At 41.8% G+C, this 20492-nt stretch overlaps 1 protein-coding gene across 2 annotated transcripts in view; it reads right to left on the bottom strand.

Moving 5' to 3' along the window:
- PAK5 (p21 (RAC1) activated kinase 5) overlaps nt 1–18952 on the bottom strand; it is a 246750-nt gene extending 227798 nt beyond the window's left edge. For both annotated transcript variants that reach the window (XM_074346926.1, XM_074346927.1), the window contains exon 1: nt 18648–18952. The gene's annotated coding sequence lies outside the window, so the exon portion shown is untranslated. The remainder of the gene's footprint in view (nt 1–18647) is intronic.
- Between the last annotated feature and the right edge of the window lie 1540 nt (nt 18953–20492).

Below are 20492 nucleotides of genomic sequence, written 5' to 3'. Positions count from 1 at the left end.
GCTACTAAAGTGCAATCTCTGAATGGACAGATGAAATCATCAGAAAGTGTATGTCTGACAACATTCCATGAAATAGACTGGAAACACTATGGTTTCAGAGGGGCTGGGGGCAAGCATTAGATAGAATTCCAAGTCGGCCACTTTCTCAGGAATGCGTGAACATCCCAAACCAGACAAAATGGTAGGCGTACGCTGTTGAAACAGAATGTAGGCTGGCAGGCAGGACTATAGGAATAATACAAACAGGGGACTGGACATCATTTCTGACAGACACGACCAGCTCCATTTCGGTGATCCACTGCCATTTCAGGACAAACCAAGCCGACTGCAAGCCACAACCTCCACCTTCTGCAAAACCCACCAGTCAGCATTTACCCTTCAGCATACCTTATCTGCATAAAACCCCTCCCTGGACCTGAGTGAGAACTACTGGTGGGAAAGTTCATCCAACAGGCCCCTCTCTTTTTCAGACATGCCCCTTTTACTTTCAGAACCCCTTATTTGCATAAGAAACCCACTAATCAGCTCCTACTTCCAAGCATAAATAACCAAGCCTGTGCGCAGAGAAGTGGGCTCCAGTCTGACTGGAGACGCCCACTGCAGGTTTCTCTCAATAAACTTGACTCTGTTGTTGATCTGTCTCTGATCCTTTCTCTCCGGTTCTAACAATTTCAACCAAGTAACAGCCGAAACACCAGTAGTTACCAAAGGTACTTCCCAATCGGTCTCGTTCAAAAGTTGAACGAACCTAATAAAACAGGAAGCTCTACAGGACAACACAATACCAAACCATTTAAATCACAGTGAGGAAATACACTACGCATGAGAAAGCCAAAGAAAGGAACTGTCAGGAGAAGTCGAGGGCTCGGGTGTATACACTTCACGTTAGTTTGGTATGACCGTCAACATGCCCCCAGTAACCCACATAAGCTCATTACCCTGAGAAACATTTAGGTTGCAATTATCACTGATCTTCCTCCCATTAAGTCAGGTTCTGAATATGCAAATGACTTTCCATTATAATTTCATACTAAATCAGGATCTCCACACAAATCTATTTCTTACCAAGTTTCCAAAATAGAAGCAGCCGTACAATGGCAAAATTAGGACACAAAGATGAAAAGCGAAGATCACAAGAGGATGAGGGAAAAGAATCTATGAATAGTGTCTTTGGAAGCTGCTATTTCTAGGAAAAAAAAATAGATATTTTCAAATACAATCAGTCCAATAAATCAGAGCTGTCAAAACCATGTGACCAGAGAAATTTCGCTGGGCCAGAAAACTTTGTAGAGAATATAATTACACTGGGCAATTTTACTTTTATCCACTCTAAGGAAAAACACAAATATTTCATGAGCACCATCTACTGTTCCTGCTTCCGACGATGGTATCCTGATCATCATTACCAATCCTCTCCATCCCACTCTCCATCCAGGTGGTTTGGGAGAAAGGAACTCCACTCTGTTCCACTCTGACTGGCCCCAGTGAGGAATTGGGACACCCTCCCAAGGGGTCAATAAACAACAAATACTAATTAGACTGGGAACGGACGCTGTTACGTGACCTACAAAAGTAACACTGGAACTACCAAAATTCAACCCTGAGACTTGGAATTCTTGGGCTGGTGAGCATTTCCTGGATTTTGAAATTAGTAGGATCAAAACCCCAGAGTTGTGGGGTTGGGTGTGGGGAGGGGGCTAGCTTGCCAGAAAAATGAGAGAAACTGCCTGAGAATGAAGCCCAGAAAGAAACACACAGAGCTGAGAGCTGGGGGAGAAACGGCACCATGATATTTCTGAGCTCCTGATTCAGCTGTATTTCTGGAATTTTCAGCTGTACAGATGAATAACTTCCGAGTTTTATTGATACCCCTGGAGTTGAATCTTTTGAGTTGAATCTCTTTCAAGCAAAAGAATCCTGTTGAAGAAATTCATTCTCTATTTCCCAGAGCATCTGGCTGCAAATACAATTTTAGCCTACAGGGAATACACCCAGAATTTCCCCAACTTTCCTGAAAATGAATCAAGAGGTAGAAATTAAGAGAAGGAAAGCTTTTCTTTAAATGTATTTGATAAAATTCAAACCTCTCCTACATGCAAAAGGTCTCTTACTTTAGACTCTAATTAAATTGGGCCAAATGTCTTTTTACTGGTAGATACAAAGAAAATGCATTCTTAAGAGTTTTAACTTGCAGCCACAGTTACATTAATACAAACTGAAGGAAGCACATGGAAATGTCTCTGAATCGACTGACTCAGTCTCAGGATTTCTGCAGAGACCATTTCACACCTTTTCTACTCTCCTTAAAACCACTATCAGCACTGCCATGACCACCACAACCATCTTCCTCAAATTAGATAACTCTGCCTCCTTCTGCAAAGATAAAAAGAAAAGGCTTCAGACAGGAACTTTCAGCTTCCCACCATCAAGTTTCCTTGAATCTATCCCATCCAATCCTTTACTCCTATTCAAGGAGAACAAACATCTTGTCTGTTCCTCCATGTGCCTGTCCTCTGGGTTCTTCTCTGAAGGATAACAAATATCAGATCTCTCAACTGATCTCACCACTGAATCCATTCCATCACATGTAAATGTGCTCAAGTCCACTCATTTTTATATAAAATGCTCTCCCTCAACCCAACATCCTGTTTCCATGGTACCTTCTAGTTTTAATCTTTTCAATTCTTCATGTCAAAATTCTTGAAAGAACTGTCTTCACTCACACTGTCCACTCATACACCATCTGCTCACCATCTCAGCATCCTTGAAGGAGAAATGAAGACAATGTGTACCTCCATGGGGGTCACTGTTTGTATTAAGGGACATGAACAGGTGAAATATTTTACACAGAGCCTAACACATAGTCAAGTCTCAACAAACCACAGCATGATTATTCATTTATGTGCAGTTGACCCTTGAACAACATGAGTTGCTTATAGGCTGATTTTTTTTTTAATAGCAAATACTACAGCCCTGGTATTGGTTGGTTGAATCCAGGGATGCAGAACCTCAGATACAAAGGACTCATATTTTTTTTAAAAGTGAACTATAAATTATATATGGATTTTCAACCACAGGGAGGGTCAGCATCCCTTGCCCCCATGTTGTCCAAGGGTCAACTGTATTTAGTAAAGATTTATTGAGCAACTCTATGTGAAGGGTGTCAGGTGAGATGCTTTACTACAGACACACAAAATCTAGCTCCTTCCCTGAAGCCTCTTACAGTCTGGAGGGAGAAGAAGAAAGAGGACAGGAAACATACATGATTATAAGGCATGTTGATCCATTCCACAAAGTCTGGACCAGATCAATGGCCATACAAGCAGAATCACTGCAGAAGGACATTCAGGCTGTGGACCACAGCACTCCAGGAGGCACTGCTCACCTAGCCCAGATGTGAATGATGTTCCTTGAAGTTTTACAACATGGAGGCCCTGAACATAAAGGAACTGAGTGGTGAACCTTGAAGTTCTGACTCAGAAGAGCAAAACTGTAACCCTGAGTTCAACGACTAGAGCCACCAAGCACGGTAAAGAAGGGCTCAATGTTGATGACCCAAAGCCTACTCAGGACCGCTCTTCTACTGGCTCTAAGAGCTCTCCCCAAATTTCTTCTCTTCCTTCAAGAACACCAGAAATCATGAAATGATACTCTACAGGATTCTCTGTTCCAAATGGGAAAACTCCAGCACCCAAGGTGTTGTCTGGTGTGAGAAAAATCTAGAGGGCCCCTTGCTATACCAGTGATGATGAGCTTCTTAAAACCACATCTCAAGTCCAAGGCTTAATAGCTCTTATTTTAAGAGCACAATGATCTGGGGCCTGCTGAGCCTGAATACCCTACTGGCAAACACTCATAAGATCTCATCAACTCTGGATCCCTTTGTCGCTCCATGATTGTTTGAGGCAGATGGCCAATTTTAAAATACTTTCCCTACAATCTTAAACCACCTCAACTGATAGAGTCTCATCAAGGGAACCATCTACGTTATTTCTGAAATCCCCCTACAGCCTGCTAACTGCCTGCCCAACATTCATTCCTCACTTCTTGCTGATGAATTACATTTCAACACTCAGTTAAAATCCACTAACCTTTACTGTACACCCACATATAAATATGACCAAGACGTGTCTCTCTGCCCTCAGCGTATCTGTTACACACTCTTCCTCCATGCAAAACTATTTTTAGTTTGGGGTTTCTAGCAAGACCTAGACTCAAAATAATTTTTATTATCCATGCCATATTGGATATGACATGGATAAAGATATAAACTATATTTAATTTTCTCCAACTTTGCCTACTTCTGTGATATCTGAGCCCTTAAAAATGATCATGGCATGAGCCACATTGTTTGGAACATGGAGTTCTACGAATGCCTTGGAGGAGATGGCTTACCAGCTGGTCCACCAGCGCCCTGAAAGAATGCAATTGCATTACATGGGTAAATGATTTACTCCTGGGGAATATTTTATCCTTTCTGTTTCATCACAAGGTCAATTGTAGCCTTACTTCTGTCCCATTTTCCAACATTAGATGCATTTAACGGCTGCACGCTTAATTCTCTAAGACTCCAGTTCAGCTCCTATAGCTGTATTATCTCGTTCATTTGGAAACAACTTTGAGTGCAACTTACTCTGGCTCAATGCCCTTTTACCCACTGGACATGTGCTGTCCTTGTCTACACTAATAGATGGTGCAATCAATACACTCACATTTGGCAAGCAAAGGATAGGGTCTTTTACAACAACTTCTGAAAGATCTCTGAAGTTTTGCAGAAACAGGCTAAAGGGACTGCAGGCATGAATACAGCAAGCCCTTTTAGCCCATATGCCTATGACTTCCAACTGCCAGTACAGATACTCATCTCCATCCGCGTGGGCATCTGATGTCCAAAACTAAATTTCGATCTCTCCCCCAGAAACTTACTTCTCCCAGTCTTCCCTTTCTTAGCTGGAGATAATTTCATCCTTGGAGTTGCTCAAGCCAAAAACTTCGGAGTCCTCCCTGACTCCTCCCTTTCTCTCATAACTCATATCCATGCCTAAGGAAACACTGCCTTCAAGATAGATGAGAATTGGGTCACTACTCACCATTTTCGCTGCTACGGGCCTGGTGAAAGCATCACCATCTCTCATTTGAATTTACTGCAGTGTCTCCCCACTGCCACATTTTACCCCTCTCAAGAGAGGCCAAAGTGACTCCTATAAACTAAGTCAGATCCCGTCCTCTGCTCAGATCCCTCTAGTGGTCGCCATCGTGGTTAGAGAAAAGGCCAAGGTGCTTACCTCTGCCTCTAAGATCCTGCCGGCTCTGACCACTCACCTCCCTGACCTCATCTCCTGCTCTGGCCCTCGTCCACTCTGTTCCAACCACACTGGCCTCCGTGCGCTTCCCCCGCAAGTCAGGCATTCCACCTTGGAGCCTTTGCCTGGGCTTCCCTCTGCCTGCGATGCTTCTCAGGACAAATCACAAGGTGGGTAACTTCCCTCTTTTCCTCCAAATGTCACCTTCTCAGCGAGGTCCATCCTGATCCCCAGATTTAAAACTGTACCCTTTCCTGCCACCATCTTTTTCAAGGCACGGATCACCTCCTGGCATTCTATGCATTCACTTATGATGCTTACTGTTTACTGTGCATCTCTCCCTGCACAAGAGGAACTTCTATCTCTGTTCACTGACGTGCCCACGTGTGTTTAAGTGCCACCCCAAAGAAACGCAGCAGTGCACCATGAATGCCTGTATACTGAAAGGTTAGTCTGGAACGGTCACTCTAATATTTATTTCCTATATTTTATCATGCCTGTCATGAGACAGAGCAGAAGCAAGCAGACACCACCCTAACAGATAGACCAAATTATCTTTTTAATTTTAATCCTACCAGTTAAGTGATTAACTTAGGCCTAAGGATTTTATGTTTTGCCGTCACATCTACATTTTACAGTCTACAGTCATCGCATACCCTGGGCTGTGCAGACAACTGCCTTCAATGGGAAGGCTGTGCTCTGTGTTTAAAATAAAATTGATGTCTAGGGGAAAAAGTGGGGGCTGGGGGGGGAATCACTTTCTGAAGTTTTTTCTCACTTTTCCAGCTCAAGCAAAGAAGAACTCTAGGGACAACTCTGGAATTTTCTGTCTCATTTGTTTTTCATTACTTTTTCGTAAGGAACGGTGGTATCATTATTCTCAGTCGCCCTGGGTGATTCTAATATTGATTTTGAGATTTTTCCAGTCATTCTATAGAATGCATAGCATTTACTAGGCTCTACTTTACTTCTGTGGGCATATCTGCATTCTGAATGTTTTAGATTTTCCAGATGATAGTATCATATGAAATAGGATAGCATCTTTTTGAGTCTTGATAATCCCTACCTCCCTCCCATGCAAGCTCAAGACCATATGATTTCTTTCTCCACCTTGGTTAAATCCAAATGAAACAGGAATTTTTTTTTAAACTATCATCCAACGTTGAAAAAATACTGAAAGAGTTAGCTGCCGAAGCCTATTTAACTATGCAAATATTCCCACAAAATATCCCTCAATTCTACCCTTTTGAATAAATTTCATACTAGCACAGGAGGTTCAATTCTAGACCTTTTTTTTCTGGGATGGAATTTTAAAAATGCACCTTTCTAAATTGTCATTCACCTTACAGCTAAATAAATTGGCTCATATTTTCAGGAAATGGGAGTAAGAAGGGACAATATAGAAGGATAAAAGGCTTCCCAAACAGAGCAATCCTCTCCTCCAATTCACGGCTCACATATTCAAAAGGCTTCAAGGACCAAAAGGGTAATATACACAAGTAAAATGGCCTGATAATATGCAGTAGGGAGGGGTGGGGACTTGACAAAGTGAAGGCTCCATTATCTGTCTGTCTATGATGGAGACAAGGCTACTCGGCTACAAGGATGGTTGACATAAGGAAACACGGTCAGTGTTGCCGAATTTTATGTCTGTGTATAAGTGATTTTTTTTTAAGAGAAGCCAGAAATCTGGATTTTCAGGAGAAATTTCACACATCGAGGCCACAAGACTAGAAAGTCTGCTCTAAATCGGCATCGTCAAATACTTAGTGAGTCGACGTAAAATTAATCAGTCGATCTAAGAATGAAATGGAAAGTTTTATTTAAGCCAAATTTGAGGATTACTACCTGGTAAGAGCATCTCACAAAGCTCTGAGAGATGTTTTGCCTGTTAGAAATCAAGGCACAGTTATACAAGCTTTTTGAGACAGAGGGCTATACGTCAAATGATGTATTATTGACAGTCTATAAATGCTCCAGATCTAAGCATCATCCCAGCGGGTCAGGTGACCCCTTATGAGCTCAAGAAGGAACATCACCCCTTAAGGAGTTGCCTTGTTGATGGCAGGAGACTCTTGCTCTTTATGGTTGAGCAGGTGTTCTTGCTGATGGGAGATGTCTGGTCCATGCATAATGCAGATTCACAGGGCATGGTAGGGGGAGAGGGGGTCAAAGGGCAGAGAAGAATTTTTAATGTTTAAATTTTTCTTGTCTTGCCATAAAATGTGAATTTTATCTCACAAGTACCTAACAGAATTCAGTGTTCTCCTACACCTTCCAGTTTTGAAGGGACAGCTCAACTATACTTCACAGATAATAAGTCTCCAGTTGTGTTCACTGATTCCTCGTTATTAGTGGGCTCTTGGCGGTAAGTGTTTCTTTCAACCAATGTAGACAGCTCATATGCCAATGCTGGTGCTGCCGCAGGACTCTTAGCTAAAGTAAATGCCAACTGCTGTCACAGAAACTATCTATATATTGCCTTTAAAACCCTTCCAGTTATCACCCTAAAATCTCCTATCTCTGGGAATCCTGCTGCAAACACATATGACCAGAAGCCTGAAGAGATGCTGGGTCCCATGCTAGGGAACCCTTTGCCTGGACCACTGACTTTGATTAATTTCCATCCCAAGCCTTCCTGGTTTCTCTCACTTCATAGCGCATCTGTTACTATGGAAACAAGTGGTACCAAAGACTAGCACCAAACCCTAGCTTTCAGTATACAAACCAAGTGATGTTCAAGCAGGGATCACATTACCAACCAGGCATATCCATACCAGGTTTGGGATAACAGAGCAGTAGGTGTAAGCTGCATCTAGTAATCAAATAATTATTCTTAATGTCTTTCAAGAAGCCCTGTTTATTTTCTCTATTGTCGGAAAGCTGGCTTTTAGCTTATGGTTTGCTTCATTACTTTTTAGTGTATTTAGAAAGTCTGCTTTATATCCATATCCAATATTAGAGTTTGTCTCTAACCAGAAACAGAGAGTATTAATCTTTCCTTCCATGTATCTTGCTTTTATACAAAGTAGAAAATAATTACTAGCGTACAACCTTTTTTTTCCCCAAGAAAATGGATTAGATCAGATCATTACTAGGTTCCATTCTGGAATTTTAAATCATGGCATTACTCCTTGGCATTTGGGCTCATTTTTTAGCCTAGGTAACATCCATTCATCCACAAACTCTTATTAACTCTTCTGAAGACATGACATACCTATGCTGAAAGCTAGATGCTGGGGATGCAAAGACAAAGAAACAAGGTATCTTCTTTAGGAGTTCTTAGACTAGTACAAGAAGGGGGTCAAGTAAGAAACAAAGTGATGAATGCTTCCAGAAGTTTCCCAGAACCATGTGGAAGAATCTGGGGCAGGGGTGGGGGTAGCTGGTAGGACATTTTCAATGAGAAGGTGATAATCATATGATTAGATGTTCATGTAGGGGTGAGAATGACGACAAAGAACAGAGAGGAAGCTGACACAAGGTCTAATTCAGAGATGCTAAGGGGAGTAGCAGCGGGGGCCAGGAAAGGGCATGTGCTAGAAAGTTTGAAGTTGATGAGATTTATGGAGCCCTTGATTGTGAAGGGGAGGGGGAGAGGACTCTGCTTGGACTAGGAAGATGGGACACAGCTTGGAGGTAGCTGTTGTCTTAAAAACTCTCGTAAAGGGTAAAACAAGCTACCGTTTAACTCAAGTTATCAATAGCTGTTATTCAAATATGATTGGAAAATTCCCTTTCTGTTTCCACGTCTCTAAAAGCCAGAGGAGAACATTGTCCTAAAAAGCACACATGAAGAAAGCTCAACATTCAGTTTCTATAAGACTTTTTTTTCCTTTAATTCCTCTCCTCCATCAGTGTTTATATTTTTAGAGGTTAAATTATACCCATGTAGCAACTGTTCCTACTTTGGAGGAAGAATCTTTCTTTGAAACAAATGAAGTATACGTTTTCTGCTCTTCTAGGAAGCTCTCATCCTGGTTCAGTAAATTGCAATAGAACTAAATTAGACAAGGGGGCAACTCTGTTGACAGTTAAGAACAATTAGCTAGAAAATCCATTCGCATGACACAAATAATCATGCTTAGAAGCAAAGGGATCAAATTCCATCCAGAAAATAGCTAAGGAGTTTCTTAAATAGTATGTCAACCTTGAATTTGAATTGAAAAGTGAAGCTGACAACTGCTGATTCTGTCATAGATCTTATATTTGGGACTGAAGGCATGAGTGACTGAGCTCTCCCCCACCTTCCCTCTGTCTGTAATTTATTAAAAGAGTGATGGAACCAATAATATTGGGATAAAGTCATCTTGATTCAGTCAGACAGTGGTGTATTGCAGGCTGAGGAATATGCACTGTGTTTTACAGGACAAACAAAAGGACTGTTCATTGCCAATTTACCTTCATCACCAACGACACAGATGGCAACTTCCTTGAAAACTAGCAGAGGGAATCCCATGACTGACAACTGTTTTAAAATGTAAGTTGAATTTCTTTTTTTATACAAGCAACCAAACATTGATTTTTGGTTTTGATCATAATGCTGAACACAGCAAGGCAGTCAGGGCATTTACTTTCCCTTTTCATGGGGAAGTCCCCATGAACACATATGCAAAATAAGAGGATTTGAGAGCCAAAGTGGGCTGATTAATCCAGCGGTCTTTCAGTTACTGAAGGTTCAAGGACTCCAAACAAAACATCTTATCCACTGAGCTGCCGTTGGCTGCAGTGTATACGGACGTTGGATCCAGATGAGGCAGAGTTTGACTCCTCTCCATGATATTGTGCCTTGAGTTGTCTGTTTTACAGAGAGCTCTTAAGAAGATTAATTAAGACACACAGGTAAAACATTTGGATGAGGGTTTAACACATCTTGAGCAACATGTCTGCTATAATCACAGGAGTGCAATCTCCTTTTCTTATAATCTACCTCGCTGCTGCAGTGTGTGTGTGTGTGTGTGTGTGAATGAACAACAGAGTATGACCCTTCTGAAACAGTTACCCGGGCAGCCCCAATCCTAACATTTGAGGGCCTAAGAGTCTCAATTATTCTATATCTAAGTATTCAAAAATGCTAAACCAAGCTAAATATTGTTAAATATGTTCTATCTGCCCTGCTTGATAAACATGCCTTCGGAACAACCCAGAAGCCAGGTTTAAACTTCAAATACTTGAATCCCAGAACACGGCTAAGTAAGGAGAACCAGCTTCCACCCCACCTCCTTGCTCCTTCTGACCTCCAGGACTTGCATGAAAACTACCAAGCTCTTTCCACACCTCCCATCAATAAACAGTCTTTCCTCAGGCCACCGTGGGCCCAGGAGCAGATAAATCCAAGGTCTGAGGTGTGCAGAACAGGGACCAGGAGCAGCTGTGGCAGCACATGGGCTCTCTGAGTGGTACAGGAGGGCACAGCTGTGCAGGTGCACAGAGGCTGGAGGACAGAGCAGTCAGGCTCTTTACTCTGCATTGTCCAGGGACCCCTCTTGGTAATTTAAGATCTTCCTTGTTCTGCTTTTAGTGCAATTAAAAAATAATTACCTTTTTTTTCTTGCCATCTGCAAGTCTCCTTTCCTCAGGGAAAAGTTTATCAACAGTTATAAAAGCAACATGAACCTGAGCATTAAGTTACCTGGACAGCCACAGTCATTTCCTATTCATGATGAGAACTGTAGGAAGAATATAGACTGATCTATGGAGGATCTTTTAGTATTAGATACCAAAAGTTATTTGAACCAAGAGCCTAGTATTCATGGTGGACTCAATTCAAACATTACTACAGGACTTGCTAAAGGTTAGATAATTCAGAATCAAAAGTTATACATGGAATATTAAAAATAAAGATACAAATGAACTTATTTACAAAACAGAAACAGACTCACAGACATCAAAAACAAACTTAATGGTTACCGGGGATGAGGGGAAAAGGGGGTGGGGAGGGATAAATTGAGAGTCTGGAATTTGCAGACACTAACTACTATATATAAATAGATAAATAACAAGGTCCTACTGTATAGCACTGGGAACCATATTCAATATCTTGTAGTAACCTATAATAAAAAAGAACATGAAAAGGAATATACATATGTATGTGGATGACTGAAACATTATGCTGCACACCAGAAACTGATGCAACATTGTAAACTGACTATACTTCAATTAAAAAAAAAAAAAAGAGGAAGAAGCAGCAGCCTAGACTTGTGCTAGTGCCCCATCTATTTCCCAACTATACCTCTTGCTTCTGCTAAACTGTCACTTTTGGATAATCCTTTCACTGGCCCCCGTCTCACCTGAGAATGGTTGTCTTCCCTTCGAAACTCCTGCCCAGACATGAAGATCAAGTCTGAAAAGCCACCTTCTTCAGGACATGTCCTGCTGACCCCAAGAGAAAATAGCGTGTCCTATATGGGGCACCACTGTGCACACTGTATCATGGACCTCGCGTTACTTGTGATTCTGCATCTCAGCAGGTGTTCCCTCTGGAGGGAAGGATGCTAGTCAGCCCTGCTGGCCTGCAAGTCCTGGGCTAATGGGCATTTTTATTCTTTTTGTTTGGTTTGGTTTTGGTTGTTTAGCACCAATCCCATCTATTTTGGTTCTCTCATTGGAAAAGGGGCAGTGGGATGTCCAGTCAAGGTGCCCTCCCCTCTCTACCTCTCTGATGCTGAGTGAGCTGGGTGTGGGGCGACTGTTTCTCTAGTCTCTGATATCCAGACCCTGGAACTGGCTAGTTCTGGTTTGCTTCCAAGCCTGCTTTTGGTGGTAGTGGTGGTTGTTTTTTGGGTACACTTCCATTTCTAGCAATACCTTCTAGTAAATTCTTTTTTGCTCAAGTTATAGAGTCTCTTTTATTTGCATGCAAACTAAGAATCACTGTTGATACACTTGTCAGAGCCCCTGACATAAGCGATAATCAATGAATGTCACATCAATGAATACTTATAACCTAAATGTGTATCATCACCATATTTGTAAAAACAGTGGGTATTTTTCCTAACGCAAAAACAGTATGTTATCACTGACTACATTTTGAAAAATTCAGAAAGGCATGAAAAAAATAAAAGCCATCCATATTTCTACCACCCAGACCCTGTCTAACTTTCAGTTTTTGTTCCAGTTTTTACTATGCCTACATGTTTTGTGAAATGGAAATACCATCATTACAATACAGAAGAGCAATTGGTTATTTCCAGTTAAAATTGTTGTGAAGGTTGTTTCAAGTTATTAATCTTCAAAATGATCACTTTTAAATATCTGTGTCACCGTTTATCCTTTGGGGGACCTTAAAATATCTTTAACTAGCCCCCAACCTTTTACATAGGTTGTTTTCAATTTTTTTTTTATTATTTTAGCATATTAAACAATCCTCCATGTAAGTTTCTGTCTGCATCTACTTCCTTAACAAAGACTAAAATAAAAAACCAGAGAAACACTTGTGTCAAATAATCTGAACTTTTAAAAGCTTCTCACGTAGTATTTTCAAATTGTTTTCCAGGAAGATTGCATCATGTAATTCTTCCACCGACAGTCATGAGAATGTCCTTGTCAGTTACTGAGTATTTTATTTATCTTTATTTATTTATATATATATATGGTTTAATACATGAAACACAGCCATCTCATTCTTGCTTTAATTTGCATTTCTGTGATTAATAGTAAGAGTATTTATTAAATATGTATATTAGCCTTTTTATTTCTTCCTTTTGAATTATTCAGATATTTGGACAATTCTGTTGGGGTCTTATTTTCTACTTGCTGATGTCCAAGAGTTCTTCAGTGTGATCATTATATGAACTGTTCTGTCATGCTTGGTGTCATAATTTTTCTCCATGATTAATTTCTACTTTTAAACTATTTTCTACTTTATTTTTTGCATGCAGAAGTTTAAAAAGTATTCAGACCTGTCTTTTGCTTTGTAATTCTTCCCATTAATTTTAAATGGAAAAATCACTCCTCTAAAATTATTAAATGTTTTCTGCTAGCTTTCTCCTCTATCAGATAAAACTTTTCAATTTGGAATTTAGTCTAGTGAGTCACTGTAAACAGAGGTTCCTAGCTGGGTGTTTTCTACACATTTAGCCAATTTCCTTGGCTCTTTTGTCAAATATTCCCATTTCAAAATGCTTTCTCCATCACAGTTCTGCTCCCAAAAACTACCTGAGTCTATTTCCAGGCTACTCTATCCCATTGAGCTATGTATTGATTTTTACATCGGTATGACCCTGCTTAGTGACTGTAGTTCCATGATCAGATTTATTTTTATTTCTGGAAAGGCAACCTACCCCTATCCCCATATATATTCTTTTGCAAAGTTTTCTTGACTATTGACATATAGTTATTCTTCCAGATGAAAGTTAAAATCATTTTGTCATGTTTTCCCAAATCCCAATGCATTAAAACTATATAACTGACCGTGGAAAAATAACCATATCACACTATCCATCTTTCTACCCAAGAATAAGGTACGTTTTCATTTGTTCGTTTCTTACTTTGTGTATCTGAGTAAAATTTTATAGCTTCCTTATATAAGTCCTTAGACATTTCTTGTCTTTCCCAAGTATTTTATGTACATTTCCTATTTTTCAAGATAATATGTATTTTTATGGATTCATGAACAGAGTCATTTTCTATTGAATTTTTTTAGTTGTTAAATACTGGCATTTGACGTAATCTCTCATTTTTGAACATGTATCTTATAACCAACCACCTTACTGAAATTTCTTACTAGTTCTTTTAGGTTTTAGTTGACCCAACTGTGTATCCATTGCTATTAAACAAAATCAAGAAACGGTGTTTGATTTTTTTGTTGCTTAGGTGAGAATTTAATATTTAAGCATATGCATTAAATGATACTTTTTATTTATTCTGAAAAATCATCTTTTATGCAACTACTAAAATGACATAGAATTGAGGCTACCCTAGAAATCCAAAATATAACCTGTGTTCCTGTGTTGAACCACATTCATTTCTCTCTGGTACTCAGTCTTCCTGTTCAAAACTACCAAAAGGGGCTCTTAACAAGAGAGATTAAGTCACCTCTCACTTAGATGAAACAAGATAAATGAGACAATTCATCTGGTGATTAAGAATCTTGACCACTGGGGAAGACGAAGAAACCTACCAGGAACTTATTCTCATATAAAGAGTAAGTTTAGCCCCAGAAAGAGGCAGGATAATTTTTAAAGCAGAACAGGGTCCACCCAGTTATATTCAGAAAGAAATTATATGCATTCCTATAGATGAGCAGATTCGTTTTTCCCCAGATAAGCGTGAGTTTCCTACTTTGAAAGATCAGGATAATCGTATCTACTAATTATGAATTCATCAAATATTGGTTGTGCATCTAATTTGGATTCTGTGTTATTGGAAAGATTGGAGAGCCATCTATAATAATAAGTAGGAATAGGGACTAAAGAGAACTTGGTCAATGTTATTAATTATTATTACACATGGTGATTATTTATTGTTTATTATTATTCATGTCTAGAAGGCTAAAAGTCTAGTTCAGCACTGTCTTTCTAAGACCTAGCATGGGAAATATTAACATCCAATAAATATCTATGAAATGTTTGTTGACTGACTGATGTGTTTTTACAAAAGCTTCAGTTGCCAGAAGATATTTTGACTCAGTTCTTTAACTGCTCACTTGAAATCAATTCATAGAAGATGCATTTGTCAAAGGCAAGAATACTCTTCCCTTGAAGTCAGAATGAGGTTCTAAATTGCATCTTTTTATATGTTAGTAAAGAAAAAAGTTTCTAAAGAACTTTAAATTGGCATGGCAAAATGCCATGAGGAAGAGTATTTATTCCTTCACTCATTCGGCATTTATTAAGCATCTTCTACATGAAAGACACATAACAAATGGCTATCACAGAGTGTACAGACATTAAATAGTCAAATGAATAAAAAGGAAGTTGCAGACTGAGATCAGTGCTATGGAAGGAAAGGAAAGGGGTTATAGAGATTTGGGTTAGCGAGGAAAGGAAATCAAAGAGGCCCAAAGGGTGAGTACAGCTTGGACTGGCAAAGTAAGGGGGAAGTACCTGGGATATTCAAGAAACAGATCGGTATGACAGCAATAAGAAGAAGAGATGCCCAAGAGGAGGCCAGCAAAGTCCCCAAGGCTCCCATCATCTCTGGAAGCCGGCCCAGGTATGTAAATGCATTTTATGCAGGGGACTGACATGATCCTGTCTGCTCTGGATGAAGGATTTGAGGGGTCAAGCAGGGAATCAGGGATCTTGTTGGAAAGTTATTCTACTGGACCAACTGACAGATGATGGCTTGAAGTTTGATTGTGGTGGGGGGTGGGCGGATGGAGAGAAGAAGCTATCAAGCTTTTAGAGATACATGCAGAAGACAGCATTTTTAAGACTTCACGGTGGTCTTAGACATGGCAGGCAAAGGGAATAGAGGTATCAAAGATGATTCCTGAGTTTCTGACAACTCCACAGACAGTGGTGCCATTTATCAGGATAAGAAAGATTAGAAAGGTGTTAAAATTGGGATTTTCTGTTGCTGTTATTTTTTGTTGTTTAATACAGTTTTCTGCTGTTTGCATTGTGTTGGTGGGTAACCAAAAGGGAGGAAGGCAATATGGACAAATCCACTTGGGACAGGGTATGTCAGGTATGTTACGTGTACAAGAGTGAAACCCTGGATTGTCTTGGTTTTTAGACCAGTGACATGTGTATAAATGATGTACCTGTGAATGCTGCTCTTCCCTACCATGTGTGGTTTTATAAAACCTCAAATACATTAGCTGGATTAAATAAGCTTTAAAGTGTCTTCTGAACCCATACCTCTCTATATTTACATTTTGCTGGCATGCTGACATAATACTAATACTGTCATTAAATACAGATCATAGGGTCTGCTGGACTTAATACTGTCCCCCCAAAATTCATGCCCAACCAGAAGCTATAAATGTGACCTTATTAGGAAATACGGTCTTTGCAGATGCAACCAAGTTAAGATGAGGTCACACTGAATTAGAGCGGGCCCTAAGTCCAGTATGAATGGTGTCCTTTTAGATGAGGGAACTTCACCATGTGAAGGAAGAGGTAAAAATTAGAGTTACAGAGTTACAAATCAAGGAATACCTGAGACTATAAGAAGCCAGGAGAGGCCAGAAAGGATCCTCATCTTGAAGCTTCAGAGAGCACGTGGCTCTGCACATAAAGTGATTATGGGCTTCTAGTCTCCAGAATGATGAAAGAATAAGTTTCTGCTATTCTAAGCCACCTTGTTTTTGGTCATTCGTTAAGGAAGCCTCAGGAAACTCATCCAGTTGGGAAGATTAAGTGTGATCACATGTTTGAACCCGATTAGTGTAATACAGGGCACATAGAAGAAGTTAAATAAACATCCACTTCCCTTCCTCTTACAATGATCACCACCATTGTCTTGGTGGTTTATAATCTGAGAAATCCACACATCTACCCATTTAGGTTAAGTCTTACTAATCCTAGACTTGTTTTACAGATGAGGAAACTGAGGCTTGGGAAAGTTAAACAGCTTGCCCAAGATCACAAAACCAAATATGGAATAGTCAGAGCTCAAGAGCAACTGTCTCACCACCAAGATGATATTACACCCTAGAACACCTGCCTCGCACACCTGCAGCATTTTAGTCAAATGACAAAGTGAAGGAGAAGGGAGAGGCACACAGCCAGACTGCGTTTTCCATGCCTACAGTTAAAACTCACATTATTAACAAAACAAGTTCAGGGCCCTAGTACAGTCTCTACCTATTCACAGAGGAATACAAAAATTTCACTCTAAGACCAATGCTATCACCATGAACTTGCCATTGACTTCGACTACTTCCATTAAAGCAGTGCTTCTGCTTTGCACATAGATATTCCAAGTCAAGGTATTATCATCAGATTGGGCATTTACGGCTTTAATTTACTTAAATGCATTTTCCTCAAGCATTTCCCATTTCGACGATACTGACTCATTCTTTCCACCCCAGGAGACCATAAAAATAAATACTGTTAAGTATGAAGCGAAGCATCTCTAAACTTCATAGTCACAGATGTCCATCCTTTAAAGTATAAGGCAAAAATAAAAGCATATTCTAAATTTACCTTTCCTCCCTAACTCAGTGACTTGTATGGCTGAATAAAAAAGATACACAGATACAAGGTGGCAGAGCTGTTATTATGGGGTGCCAATTTCATAGAATTCTAGTGTAGGAGGGACTTCTAAAGAGTATCTAGTCCATCTGGACTCAGGTGAGAGAGTGTATCCACATGTCACCAAATCCCAGAAAGGAAAAGGACGCACTGAGAGGTTTTGTGAGACTTACCAAGGACCCTATGGCTATTTCTTGGTAGAACCCTGTGGAATGCCAGGCTTCTTGATTTCCCCAAAAGTACATTCAGCCTTCCAAAGCTGTCATTAACTATTAACGATGACATTTTCCTCTGGCTTTGTGCCAAGTTCTTTTTCTCTATTAATTTGGCCTGAAAAAAAGACCACCATAGATACAGCCCCAATACTTCAAATTCTCTTAATTGAATTAATTCGCATCCCAGGTTTAGAGCTCCAGATACACACACACACACACACACACACACACACGGGTTCAGGAAGGGCGAACACCCTTCTCCTTCAAACTAGGCCCTCATGATCTCTGGACTTCTCAAGTTTACCCTCCAGGAGGCTGACATCGCAGGCAATTTTGACAAGAGTTTGGAATCAAGATCCTCTTCCATGCTCTGTCCACACCCGTGCCCACGAGCAGAAGTTCTCTCCATTACACCCCACCACGCACACACATACACCAAGGCAAGTAACAAAGGAAAACACAGCCCCATAAAGGCTCAGCTTTGCATCTTTCAGTCCACACCTGCCAAGAGACAAAAACCATACGGGAATCCTGCCCTAGCAATATGTCCAACACGCCTTGGGAGAAGCAGGCACCGTGGCAGCCCCGGGCGTGCGCGGCTGTATACACAAAGAACTGGTGCTGGGCTTGCTAGCGGTCCGGAGGACCAGCACACTCCCAGAACTGGTATCCAGGGTTCTTCCCCTCGCCCTCCTGCCCAGCAGAAAAGAACTACCCTTTATTTGACACGTAGAAAGCCCAGGCTGGATAGCAGCGCATGGATGTGGGGGGCGGGGGGCGGTCCCCGGATCCCTTTGCTCCAGCCAGCCGGTCCCCAACCTTTGGCATCTCCTAGGAGATGCAAAATTACGCGCTGTCACAGCTGTCCGCTTCGCATCCTCTCCAGGCAAAGCGAGACGCCTGGGTCCCCTCCGTACGCATCCCCGAAAGCGCCCCTCCCCGCACCCACATCTCCCCAGGCACCCCCGCCAGAAGCGCCTGCCTACCTGGTGGCTGGCTGTCAGCGCAGCGGCGGTGCCTCATCCCCTTCTCCTCCTCGGCTGCTACATCGCTTGGAGCGCCATGTTCCCGGTCTCCCCGGGCGCACGCCGGGCCACTACTACCGGCTGAGTAGGGGCAAGTGGGGTGGGGGCCGGTGGGAGGGGGTGGGAGGCTGAGCCAAAGCTTTCTACTCTCCACCCAAGCCTCCCCCAGCTACTGAGCATGCCCAGCTGCCCGCTTCGCCCTAGGAGGACTTGCCAGGCGCTCACGCAGCTGTTCCGGGTTTTCGTGGCAGCCGGCGGGAGGCAGGCGGTAGCAGCTGCGGGAGGTGGGGGTGGCGAGGTGTTGGGGGAGGGGGAGGGGAGGGGGAGTGTCCCCACGCCGCGGAGCTCCGAGCTGGAGAAAGCCGCCTTTTGCCAATCTGATGACACTTTCCCTCTGAGCCTCCCCAGCGGGGCAGCTCCTACACGCCCCCTCCTCACACACTCCGGGTTTGCAGAAATTTTGTGCGGGACCAAAGCGTGCTGAGCTGAGCTTAAGCTGAGAGCTAAGAGGAGAGGGGGCGGGGCTGAGAGGCAGATCCTTCCGCTAGCCTCATTGCTACCACCTGGACCCGGGCTTCTCAAACTTCCAGGTGCCTATGAATTAAAAATGCAGATTCGGATTCAATTGGTCCGGGCTGCGGTCTGAGATTCTACAAGTCAAACAAGCTCCCAGGTGATGCTGATGCTGCTGGTCCTCTGACCACAGAGTAGCAAGGATCTAGAGAATCGCTCTCTCTGTGACCTTTGAGTGGTCACCCTTTAATCAGCTAGCTGAGAAACCTTCTCTGGCATCCAGAGAGGCCCCTCCTACCTACAGACTTGCAGCTTACAAGTGAAGGTGTCCTCGAGGTGCTGCGCACACCCTGGAAGGAATCTCAGTAGGGCTGGGCTCTGAGCGTCCAGCGCAAGCTGGCTTTCTGACTTAGAATTTGAGGCTTAGGGGAAGCTGGACATTCTCATGCTCACTTTGCTAGTTGGCTAGCAAGCTAATTGGTAGCGGAGTCTTTGCTCAGGTCTGAACCAGTCTGCCTTGGTTGTCCCCTGCTTTTCCAGGTCTGAAACAAAAACTCAGACTGGTCAAAATGTCTATTGTACATGTAGTGGTAAGGCTGGGCTTGCCCAATTAAGAAGACTGACAGATCATGAGAGTAGGGCATTTATGTACCAAGAGATGGTAGCGCTTTCTAATGAGTGATGTTTGGGTTGAAGCTTGCAATATCTTGTGGTTCATCTTAAAACCCTCATATTGCCCACTCCTTTCCCAACCCCTGAAGGCACCAGCATTATCAAGAATATTCACTGTCCACACTACCACGACAGAGAGAGATTCACAAAGCTAGCCACGAGTTTTCAACCTTGGAAATGATGAAGTCACCCATATCTGTCCTCAGCTGCCCCAACAGTACCCTTGGGAGCTAGTGATATGGTATCTGATCCCACAACTCAGTAACAGATAAAAAAAAAATGAAGGTTTCTAACTATTGGCACTTTGTTACACTCATTAACTCTAAACAGTTTTCTAGTTAATGGTACGCTTTATTATTTCCCTCTTGCTTGTTTTCCATTTGCCCAGTACCCCCAATGTAGTAGCTGCCCTATCAAACCATGTGATAAATGGATGATTACTTTCCTCCCTCAATATTCCTATAAATAAAGGAGAAATATGTCCTGCTGTATCATATCCTATTTCTTTAAAGGAGTTTCTAAGTCCATCTTTTTAGTTTCTAAGCCACACACCTAGCCCTAACTACCCATCTACCACCCCCAATCCCTCTTGCACCATAATTTGCGTAAGTATTTTCTATA

Source organism: Camelus bactrianus, chromosome 19 (genome assembly GCF_048773025.1).
Source record: "Camelus bactrianus isolate YW-2024 breed Bactrian camel chromosome 19, ASM4877302v1, whole genome shotgun sequence".
NCBI classification, from domain to species: domain Eukaryota; kingdom Metazoa; phylum Chordata; class Mammalia; order Artiodactyla; family Camelidae; genus Camelus; species Camelus bactrianus.
The sequence above is the reverse complement of the archived record's forward strand: the minus strand, read 5'-3'. Positions and strand labels throughout refer to the sequence as shown.